This window comes from Cryptomeria japonica, chromosome 2 (assembly GCF_030272615.1).
Source record: "Cryptomeria japonica chromosome 2, Sugi_1.0, whole genome shotgun sequence".
NCBI classification, from domain to species: domain Eukaryota; kingdom Viridiplantae; phylum Streptophyta; class Pinopsida; order Cupressales; family Cupressaceae; genus Cryptomeria; species Cryptomeria japonica.
In genome coordinates, this window is record NC_081406.1 from 397,508,797 (window position 1) to 397,521,125 (window position 12,329).

Sequence of the window (12,329 nt, forward strand, 5' to 3'; positions counted from 1 at the left end):
TTAAATATATGCATTTAGAACAAGTAAACCAAAGTTACATGAAAGAAGAAATGAGGGAGCGGGTATAGTTTAAAAATAGGGATGGTATTGGAAATTTCCTCATCCACTCCCACCCACAATCATACAGAAGGGAAAAAAAGAGTTTAAAATTTATTTGTTTTAATTACAAATAAATATTTACAAATAAAACCACTAATAAAAATTTCACACTCAGATTACACAGGTATATGAGATATTATATACCTATTCTCATAAATGTTTTTGTAATTATCACTGAGGTATTACACGGCAATAAGACAAGCATATAATAATGGTCAATACCTGTTGCCCCCTAAAAATATCATCTTTGCGAAGGCATCTTCTTGTGTTTATTAGTGTTTGCTAATCAAATCTGTTGCAGATTAGAACTAAATTTCATGACTAGATTTGTTCTCGTTTGAAAGTTGCTCCATTGTCAAGGTCAATTTTGTTTGCTGATAAGGTTAAGCCTCCAAAAGCAGATAACTATGGAAAAGGTTTCAAGAAGAAATTGTTGACTTGTGGTCAGCACCTCCTTGGAGACTCGTGACATGGCTTAACCGCCTCCTGTGAGTCGGGTTAAATCTGGCATATGTATTGGGCGTTGATAGTTTGAGCTTTTGGCGCAATGGCAAATGATTCCATGTAATATCCTAGTTATTTTTTTTGTTTTTTAGGCCAATAATAATCATCCACAAACAGATAACCCGTTAAGGTTAGAAAGCATAAACTGAAAACTTGCTGGAAAATGCAACCCTTCCACTTTTTGATCACCAAGTGCCCAATGTGGGAAGGTGAGAGCATACGGTGTTGAGGGGATCGTTAGCTTCAAATAACTGGAAACAATACAATGCTTGGGCGGCAAGCCAGCCCCTTCCGCTTATCCAGCTGGAATGCAAGAAACTTGGTGATGAACCAGCCAAGAGAAACATACAAAGGCACAAATCACTCAACTGCGATATTTCAGCGAGAGGACTGAAATTACAAAACAATCTCAACTCAACCGCTTATGCAGCGGGAGGACCATTACACTCAGACATCACTCGACCACTTATGCAGTGGGAGGACTGAATTACAATTTACTTGAAAATAGGCGGCAAGCCAGCCTCTTCCACTTTTCAACGGGGTGAGAGTTACAAACCAGAATTGGTTAGTAGTACTACTACTTAACCTTACAATAATCAAGATAATGTGAGAAGAGAGTAATGCGGAACATCCAAATAAGAAACATGAAATTTCTGCTAACATCAAAAATCTGCAGGCTGGAATTACAAAACCAGCAGCCTATGGATTTACTAAAACGCTCATAACTCTCTCAATACTCACCCAATTCACCCCAAATCTGTTCTAAACAATAGCTATACCAGCTACAATGAAAACAAACCCAAAGAAAGCCATCGAAACACCCATAATTATTTTGCACGCTTCCCAATGCATTCACAAAACCCAACGCCTAACCTGGGAAGTTCGATTTGCAATATAAAAATCCACACACAAAATAAGATGCTAAAAACTTACAATATGCATCGCCAGTGGTAGGAAGGAAGGATGAGCCGGTACCCAGAATGATGGAATCGCCTGGTCAAGAGGTGTGAGCAAAATACACTTTCAGCAGTCCCGCGACCAGCAACCAAAAAACACTCCAATCCCAAATAGAACACTCCACAATCTACAACTCACTCACCAATAGCACTGGGAATACATGGACACAGCTAGGTACTATCTTGCAAGTACGAAACTGAGACTTAGCTAGGAAGCCACACTTCGAAGCTCAGATTTTCAGTCGCCAAACCGGCAGCATAACAATGCAATTTTCGTAGATATCCAAAAAGAGAGCCCAAGGCTCTTATTTATAACTTCTTGCTCCACCAAATTCAAATGCAAATGCACACAAATTTGCCCAAATTACATGTCCTCCAATGCACCCAACACATTTGAATTTAATTAAACATGTCCCTTCAAAATGGCATCCACTTATTTCCAACTCCCTAGGCAAAGTTCGAACTTTTGCTAGGTGAACAACTTGCAATATTAAAACAATATGAACATGACATGTTTAATCATTCTCAGTGCCGCCTGACTAAGGGAAATAATGATATTAGTAGCATATATTTATCCTTTTCCCTAAGTCACCCAAAACACAATTAATCAGTAATAAAATAATTAAATATCAAACCTTAGGATAAGGAATTAATATTTAATTAAATAACTTATAACTCCAATACTGTTTATTACCAAAATCAAGGATGAAGCTGTGCGATGAAGACCACTGAATTGTGCTGAGTCAGAACCTTGTCCGAGACTGCTAAAAATAGAAATGCTCAACACAACCACTTACTAAAAATAGTAAGTCAAGAAATACTGCTCCGAAAAACAGAATCTTCGCACCCAGAGAAAGAGCTTGGAAAGCTTAGTAGAACTGCATCAACCAAACAGCCAAACCCTAACTTACTAAAAATAGTAAGTTCTGACTTCACCAAAGAAACAAATGCATGTTATGCCACCCTGGAGTTCATGGAAAACCCAGAAGGAAACCATAAGCAGAACTGAAGAATTCCCTCCTGACAAACCCTAGAAAGCTCGTGCAGAATTCTACAAAAGTTGGAAACCCTAATTCTCCTTTCCAATTAGCCTACAGGTCTCCGGAATAGGCCAATGGACCACTGAATGCACATCACTGAGAAGGGGACATTACAATCCGCCCTTCCCAAAATCGCTTGTCCTCAAGCAATGCCATCACAACTCCCGAAAATTTTAAACTGATCCGCACCAAAGCAAGTACGATCCCAGGGTCCCATGCCTGTCTCAAGAAGAACCCACCATGTCGATGTTGCACCACTCTGATCACATCAAGGAAAACATCACGCTCAAACTGCACTAACCTCCCTTGCAACTCCAAAATGTTACCATTCATGATACTCAAACTGGAAAACCTTGAAGGACTGAAATCAATATCATGCAACATCTCATGCCCATAAAGCTCTGAGTAATCAATATCAATAGTGCCACTGTCTATCACAAGCCTTGGCAATAGGAAATAAACCCTACTGAACTCACGATCAAACTCCACAACATATCTTCCCAAGGTGTCAAGCAGAGCCATGACTGTAAATGTGACTTCTCCAAATCTCCCTGCAAAGATGAAAACAATCCTTTGCAAGAGCTCAACAACCTCATCCCCATAACTCCGCATGAATCCACTAGGCCTCAATTGAATTATTCTGGTGCAACCACAGAGACTTCTAAAATCTCTTATAGTTCCCACTCCAAGCACCTCAGAATGATGAACCATAGAAAGCAAAGGCTCGCTGTCCCCATCATAAGTAGAAGAGAGGGCATAAGAATAACCACTAGTTAAAGCTTGAACACTTCCCATATACAGATACTGATAGCCCCAACTCGCCATACCTCTCATCTGAGACCATAAACCAATTCTGCCAAGAGACTGTGAAGTCTGAAAAAGAGTACACCAACAGCCCACCAAGTCTGAAATGATTGTCTTGAGATCCGATTTTAGAAAAATCAGCTTCCAAGAAGATGAACAGCTGTTGCAACATAAGAAATCATCATCCAAAACAACACATATGCTCACATTCAGGGCTGGAAATATCCTCTCTAGTGACTCCAACTCCACAGAGAACCATCCTTTGCTCATAATATCTTTCCAATCCACTAGTTGATGAGAAAAAGGAACCATCAAATGGCTGGTAAAGAACGGAACAACACCATTAAGACTGAAAATTTGTTCCTTATCCCTCCAAAGGTCCTTTCCACATGTAACAAGCTCGATCAGACTAGGTTGACGATCTCGAGCTTGGATTCCCAACTAAAGGTGATTTTCAATACACTGAAAAGAAAACTCAACACATCCCCAAGTACTAGTGAGGACCAAGTGCATTCTTAAGAAATTGGTGTCTTCTCTAGTGAACCCTTGAAGCTTAACCATGAAAGCTTTAACAACATTGGAGTATGGAGCAAATGTTGTCCTCAAATCCAACTCCCAAAATGGACTAGTATGAGCCTTATTATTATTCAACCCAAGAAATGGGTTATCAAGCATGCAATCACCATGTTCTGGTCCTTTCTCCCCTACTTCATGAGTAACAAATCTGAAATCTTCACTCCTTGCTGCTGCGATGAAACCTTGGATGACTTCTAAACTGTGTTTAGACAACATCTTGATGCCAAAGATGTTGAAACCATCCATCACAAAGAGAGGGTTTTCAAGAACTTGGAAGCCATCCCTTTCTTCTTGCTGACTTCCATCTTGCTGATCCGAATCTGCACATGCAACCTTTGTTTTTCTTGTGAAGTTCTCAAGATCAAACTCCTCTTGAAGGCTATCAAGTTCACCAATAACTTGCTCGATTTCTTCAGCTCTTTGTGCATTCTCTTGCTCCTTGAGAAGTTTGAAATCAGCAAACTGATCTTCTAACTCCATTAGAGCCAATTGAGTATTTCCTAACGTGTCCTTTGTTGACTCAAGCTCAAGAGTTTCCTCTCTTCCCCTTGGAATGCACTAGTGGTCTTCCTTGCAAGTTCAAAGGCATAATCTCGATCTTTAATCAAGTGTATGTAATTTGACTTCAATATTTCCAAAGAGTCTTTGATAAGTTGCAGATTAGGGAGAGTAACTTCATCCTTAACCCCTTTTTGTCTCTCATCCATTTGAGCCTTCCAATAGAGTTCTTCAATCAAACTATGTGTGTGATCAAATTGGGATAGAGCTTGCATTTCTTTTTCAACAGACACCTTGAATTGACCATCCCACTCATAAGAATGCATAGATGGTGTACTGTTGATAGGCAACAAGAAAAAATCAGAACTTTGTTTCTTGCAAACACGGCCCCCATAGCTGCTCCAAGACTCTCGTCTAACTCCACCAACTAGCTGCAATTGCTCAATATGATGAAGAGGATCAGATTCTACTAAATCTTCCACTTTTTGCTTACTACCAACTTCATCAATAGGTGAATCAGATTTGCATTTTAAAATCTCTTTAAACTTTCCAGCATCAAAACCCATATGGTCCTCTAACTTTACAACACAATCTGCTTTTTGAGCTTCATCAGGATCAAAGGGAAATTCATCCCACACAGGTTCCTTGTCATCGCTAGGTGCCATCATACCCAGATCCCAAGTGCTAAAGGGCTGATTACTATGTTTAGTTAAAAAGTGCTCACCATAGCTCCACGTATCATCCAACTTAGATCTTGAATCTTCTCTTAATTTCCACACATTGCTATTCTCACCAAGAGCAATGCTAGAACCAAGTAATGTTCCATCTTCCCACTCAAACAGTGCATTGTCATATGTTTTCACTTTACCCATCTCAAACAATGGGTTATCAACAATTTGAAAAATATTTCCTTTGTCCAACTTAGACCAACAATCCTGCTGTCCTAAATCTGAAAATTCCAATTTAGGACATCGCTCAAAGACTTTCAGAATTTGGTCAAGCTCATTCTTCAAAATATGAGTCTCAACACCATTGTTCTGAAATGCAATTTCTGATTGATCCTCTAAATCTGCCCCTTGAATGTCATCATTTTGGCATATTTTAAACTCACAAAACAGGACAGCCTCTTGTTCATTAGGAACTTCATCATTAGCTGCAATATTTTCAGCTTCATAACATGAATCTCCATCCAACAATCTGTTAACCTTTTCCTCTTGTTCAACATCTTCAATTTTCATCTGCTCTTCCTCAAGAAGCACATGAGTGCATTCAACACTGTCTCTAGCTCCATAAGAAACATTAAGAGATTCATCATGCACAACCTCAAATATTGTTTTTTCTTCTTCTTGAATGACAACCTCATCAATGGTAGGTGCATGCATCACCAAAGAGTCTTCATGAAGCACTGTCTCAAAGTTAGGTGTCAAAACACCAACTCCATCATTTGTCTTTTTATTAAAGATATTGTTTTTCAGACACTTCCTTATGTTTGGAATTTGCAAGAACCTTTACAAACCCCATTTAAATATCTGGATCCTTCATCAAATTAATCAAACCTTGCATTAACTCACAAATAGACTTATCTATAGTAGACATTCTTCCAAACTCTGATATGCAACCAATAAACCACGACCCAATAGGATGGAAGGAAGAACTTATGATCTGATCAACCGAACACACAAGCTGGCAGGAAAACCAGCTCTGATACCACTGTAATATCCCAGTTATTTTTTTTGTTTTTTAGGCCAATAATAATCATCCACAAACAGATAACCCATTAAGGTTAGAAAGCATAAACTAAAAACTTGCTGGAAAATGCAACCCTTCCACTTTCTGATCACCTAGTGCCCAATCTGGGAAGGTGAGAGCATACGGTGTTGAGGGGATCGTTAGCTTCAAATAACTGGAAACAATACAATGCTTGGACGGCAAGTCAGCCCCTTCCGCTTATCCAGCGGGAATGCAAGAAACTTGGCGATGAACCAGCCAAGAGAAACATACAAAGGCACAAATCACTCAACAGCGATATTTCAGCGGGAGGACTGAAATTACAAAACAATCTCAACTCAACCGCTTATGCAGCGGGAGGACCATTACACTCAGACATCATTCGACCACTTATGCAATGAGAGGACTGAATTACAATTTACTTGAAAATAGGCGGCAAGCCAGCCTCTTCCACTTTTCAGCGGGGTGAGAGTTACAAACCAGAATTGGTTAGTAGTACTACTACTTAACCTTACAATAATCAAGATAATGTGAGAAGAGAGTAATGTGGAACATCCAGATAAGAAACATGAAATTTCTGCTAACATAAAAAATCTGTAGGCTGGAATTACAAAACCAGCAGCCTATGGATTCACTAAAACGCTCACAACTCTCTCAATACTCACCCAATTCACCCCAAATCTGTTCTAAACAATAGCTATACCAGCTACAATGAAAACAAACCCAAAGAAAGCCATCGAAACACCCATAATTATTTTGCACGCTTCCCAATGCATTCACAAAACCCAACGCCTAACCTGGGAAGTTCGATTTGCAATATAAAAATCCACACTCAAAATAAGATGCTAAAAACTTACAATATGCATCGCCAGTGGTAGAAGGAAGGATGAGCCGGTACCCAGAATGATGGAATCGCCTGGTCAAGAGGTGTGAGCAAAATACACTTTTAGCAGTCCCGCGACCAGCAACCAAAAAACACTCCAATCCCAAATAGAGCACTCCACAATCTGCAACTCACTCACCAACAGCACTGGGAATACATGGACACAGCTAGGTACTATCTTGCAAGTACGAAACTGAGACTTAGCTAGGAAGCCACACTTCGAAGCTCAGATTTTCAGTCGCCAAACCGGCAGCATAACAATGCAATTTTCGTAGATATCCAAAAAGAGAGCCCAAGGCTCTTATTTATAACTTCTTGCTCCACCAAATTCAAATGCAAATGCACACAAATTTGCCCAGATTACATGTCCTCCAATGCACCCAACACATTTGAATTTAATTAAACATGTCCCTTCAAAATGGCGTCCACTTATTTCCAACTCCCTAGGCAAAGTTCGCACTTTTGCTAGGTGAACAACTTGCAATATTAAAACAATATGAACATGACATGTTTAATCATTCTCAGCGCCGCCTAACTAAGGGAAATAATGATATTAGTAGCATATATTTATCCTTTTCCCCAAGTCACCCAAAACACGATTAATCAGTAATAAAATAATTAAATATCAAACCTTAGGATAAGGAATTAATAATTAATTAAATAACTTATAACTCCAATACTGATCAATACCAAAATCAAGGATGAAGTTGTGCGATGAAGACCACTGAATTGTGCTGAGTCAGAACCCTGTCCGAGACTGCTAAAAATAAAAATGCTCAACACAACCACTTACTAAAAATAGTAAGTCAAGAAATACTGCTCCGAAAAACATAATCTTCGCACCCAGAGAAAGAGCTTGGAAAGCTTAGTAGAACTGCATCAACCAAACAGCCAAACCCTAACTTACTAAAAATAGTAAGTTCTGACTTCACCAAAGAAACAAATGCATGTTATGCCACCCTGGAGTTCATGGAAAACCCAGAAGGAAACCATAAGCAGAACTGAAGAATTCCCTCCTGACAAACCCTAGAAAGCTCGTGCAGAACTCTACAAAAGTTGGAAACCCTAATTCTCCTTTCCAATCAGCCTACAGGTCTCCGGAATAGGCCAATGGACCACTGAATGCACATCACTGAGAAGGGGACATTACATTCCAACAATTGGTATCAAAGCCTCGGGTCACGGGTTCAAGTCTCCCTTCAGCTATGTTGTGAGAAACGTGACGAGAGCACGTCGTTTCACGTTTCAACGACCGAGACGGTATTTCCCATCGCCAACGCCCGTTTCTAGCAGTCCAACACATTTCGAGGGCGTTTCTAGTCAAAGGTCGGGGAACATGGGAGTTGATCTTTCAGTTTACCTACGTAGCAACTACTGCAAGTGCAAATTAATGACAGTATAGCCAAGTTATAATATTTTTTACTGATAAATTGCAGATTGACGTTGATTGGTTGTCAGTTTTTGGGCATGTGAAACCCTATATGATTCATGGATTAATTGAACAATTTCTGTACAACATCTACAATTTTTATGATGTATATCTCCAACTCCCACTCAATCCCATAAGTTTTTAGCCATATTTCTTGATCATTAATAAAACAGTTTTATGTTTCATAAAATATGAAACTATTTAAATATTTTTTTTTATAAAATTGATATATATACATATATATATATATATATATTTACTTAATGATTAAATTGTCAATGACAAGAATTATACTTTGATAAAATTTTGTAATAAGATAATATATGTGTGTGTGTGTGTATATATATATATATACACACACACACATTTCTTATACGCAACCTCTTGATATCCCGTTTCTCGTCACATTGTTGTTGCCGTTACGATTTCCGTTTCTCGTCACGTTGTCGTCGTCATTACAATATTCGTTCTCGTTCTAGTAACATAGCCCTTCAGTGGGTGCTGAAGGCTCAGTCGGTGCTGAGGGGGGAGATTGTTGACTTGGTGGTCAGCACCTCCTTGGAGACTCGTGGAATGGCTTAACTGCCTCCCGTGGATCGGATTAAATCTGGCATATGTATCGAGCGTTGATAGTTCGATCTTTTGGTGCAACGACACACGATTCCAACAGAAATAGACATTAAATGTGCCTACAAGGGCAAATGGCAATTCTCAAATTACAAATCTAACACAAAGAGCCACCTAAAAGAGTTTGATCATCCTTCAATCTTACAAATTGTGGTACTAACCTAATTCACAAGGTTCGAATTCGAGTTCTTGTTTGGCAACAATAAAATTTGCATGAAGTTCTGAAAGGGTAAAATTCAAAAAAAAAAATTGACATTGAATTCACCTTGTCTAAATTTAATTTTTTTTAAATATAAGTAATATAATTTACTAATTATATATCCAAAAAATTATCAAAATACTTAGATATTACTAAATAAAAAATGCTAAATTTTATGTAAAAAACCAAAATTAATACTAGATTTTATTTCAATACTAAATTTCTATTCTTACCATCAAAAAAAATTTATTACCAAAAAAATAGAATAAAACAATCACTAAACTTTTATTTTAAAACATTAAATCTAAATAGCAAAATAAAAATAATAAATTCTATTTAAAAAAATATTAAATTACTAAATTTTATTCTATTTAAAAACCATATGATTATATAAATAAAATAATAAAATTTAAAATCATTGTTTACAATTTTTTAAAATATAAAAAACTACAAATGTGGCGACGACATATCTTGCAGACTCCTAGTACGCAGGGGTCGCAATTAATAGTTGGTGATGCAAGTTCATGCAAAGCTTGCAATGTAGGGTGATGCAGGTTTGTTGAAAAGTCCCGTGGAAAAGGCAAATATTGAATACAAGTTTCTTCTCATGGCAGAAACTATAAATGTTATAATATACTGTGAAAAGGCAACACTGAATACAATTTTTCTCATCCTCTTCAATAGGTTTTCCAACCTTCCCGATGTGAAATACAAACTTGTGCCTTCAAACTTCAGTCCTCTATCATGTAGACAAAAGAAATTTGTTGTGCTAGCAACCAAACTTCATCTTCAACAGACATACTGTGTTTCATGAGGTCACAGTGTTATTTATAACAAAAAAACTATCAAAAAATTCCTAAAAAAATCTTTATGAAAATATTTTTTAATAAAACTATAGTGGCCCTTTAGGATTTTTCCAAACGAATTTTCAGTCAAATTTTCACTAATTTCATTTATTATTTATAAGTCCGCTGAATTTCGAACTTGAAGCCAAAAATTCGGTGAACCCTATGACACAAGTACTAACCATGTTCATTAAACAAACATCCATGAATGGAATGCTTCCTATTATCCTATTTAATTATGTGAATATGTCATCAAGGACATCATGAAACTTTTCTCTTCTAAGATGTTTGTACAATCTCCTTGAAACCTTATTTTTGTAAGCTAGCCAATGAAGAGAAACATACTTGAACATGCCTCTGCGTTTGAACCACATTATGCCTAGCATTCAACCATTGTAACTGTATGCGGGAAAAGTGGGTCGATAGAACTTGAAATGTGAAAATATTCTAAAAGACTTGTCCACACACACACAGAGGACTTCTTGGTGCAAATATGGTCATTTTTATTCGTCTACAGTAACTATAATGCACTTACCCAATTTTTCTTTTGAATGTTCACAAATGTTTGATAAAATACCTACTGTAATGATGCAACCTTGTGTAATTTGATAAATTTAACAGTTTATAATTGCAGTGGATGCATTCAAAATATGCAATATTTATTTCTAATGTTCCTACGGAAGATTTCAAATTTCAATTATAACAGTGTAGAACACAAGTTTACTACTAAGAGTGGGGTGAGGTGGGGTGGGATGGGGAGGGCCAGGGAGGTGGAATCAGTAGTAAATAAATCTTAAAACCTTATTCAATTAAAACATTCTTAAAGATTGCTTTTAAATTGAATGTTGAGATGTAAGCACCAAACTGAAAACTGAAAAGAAACACCACACAATGAAGACAAAACACGAGCAAACGTGGAAACCCAAGATGGGAAAACCATGGTGAGAAATGCTGCTAGGATCTACTGTCCTAATCCAGCCTCACAATTGAATCACAAACAACATTTTGGGCACCAACCCAATCAAAAACTTTATGAGAGCACCAACCCTCAAAGTATACAAAGCAATAGTCTGAATATCAATTCAAGAATCTCAAAATCTCATTTTCTGAAACTATACATGTATAAAGTTTGTTCAACAACTTCTCTCAAGCTTATACATACAGATTGATTCTGTGCCTTCTTAACTCAGAATAAAGATATACTGTAAATTAGAAATCAGTCTGAAAGATAAATGTCTTTGAAAATTTATAATTATAAGGCTTTGAAAATAAGCAAATCAGACTGATAATGAATATCTTTCTGGACATCCAAATACTGAAAGAAACCTGCAAACTTCTTACAATCCTGTGCAAAGCCAGAATCTGAAAATATTCCCACACACCGATACTATTATAAAACCATCTTTCATTCAACACTGTTTCCAGAGTATACTTTTACAAGAATATCTAAATCAAAGCGAAGTCTGCAAACTTATAATGATTTTACCTGAAAATCTGAAATGGTGTTCAAACTGAGATACTTCCTGTAGATATTCTTCACAGTGATACGTTTCCCTTATCGCTGTTATTTATATCTTCAACATTTCACATACAGTATCCTTCAGAACACGTCAAAACCTCTTCATTCATTCAAATTGTCTGGTTACTATCATAGAGATTATGAATCGATTCTCGTACAATCTTATTTTAGATCAATCCTCTCTAGTTCTGATTTGTTGCAAATTCTATCTTTGGTTGTAATGACATTTACTGTGAAAACACTATCTCTTCATGACCAAAAACATACACAATTTTCTGAGTTTCTACATACAGATTTCTCTATAACATTCCCAACTTTTTTTTCTCCACACCACACACCCAATTATTTATAAACTATCAATCTGGTATAAATGGTTGCAAAGAAGTTATAACCGCTTTCAACTAATCCTTTTTTTATGCAAACTTACAAAAGGCATCTCCATCGAATTCTTCATTATACTTTTGAATCACATTTGAAGAATGGTTAAAACAACTACCCTACCTTATGCAGTTATAAGCTAAAAACAAACACCTAACTGCTCATGACAGGTATAATTGACTTTAACCAAATCAGTTTGATAACAGCATTGATCAAGAATAATTAAAGCATATTACATCTCATG

At 37.0% G+C, this 12,329-nt stretch overlaps 1 protein-coding gene across 1 annotated transcript in view; it reads right to left on the reverse strand.

Moving 5' to 3' along the window:
- The window catches only part of LOC131064459 (glutamate receptor 3.3), a 183,087-nt gene that overhangs the window by 47,674 nt on the left and 123,084 nt on the right, over window positions 1-12,329 (reverse strand). The gene's annotated exons all lie outside the window — the stretch shown is intronic.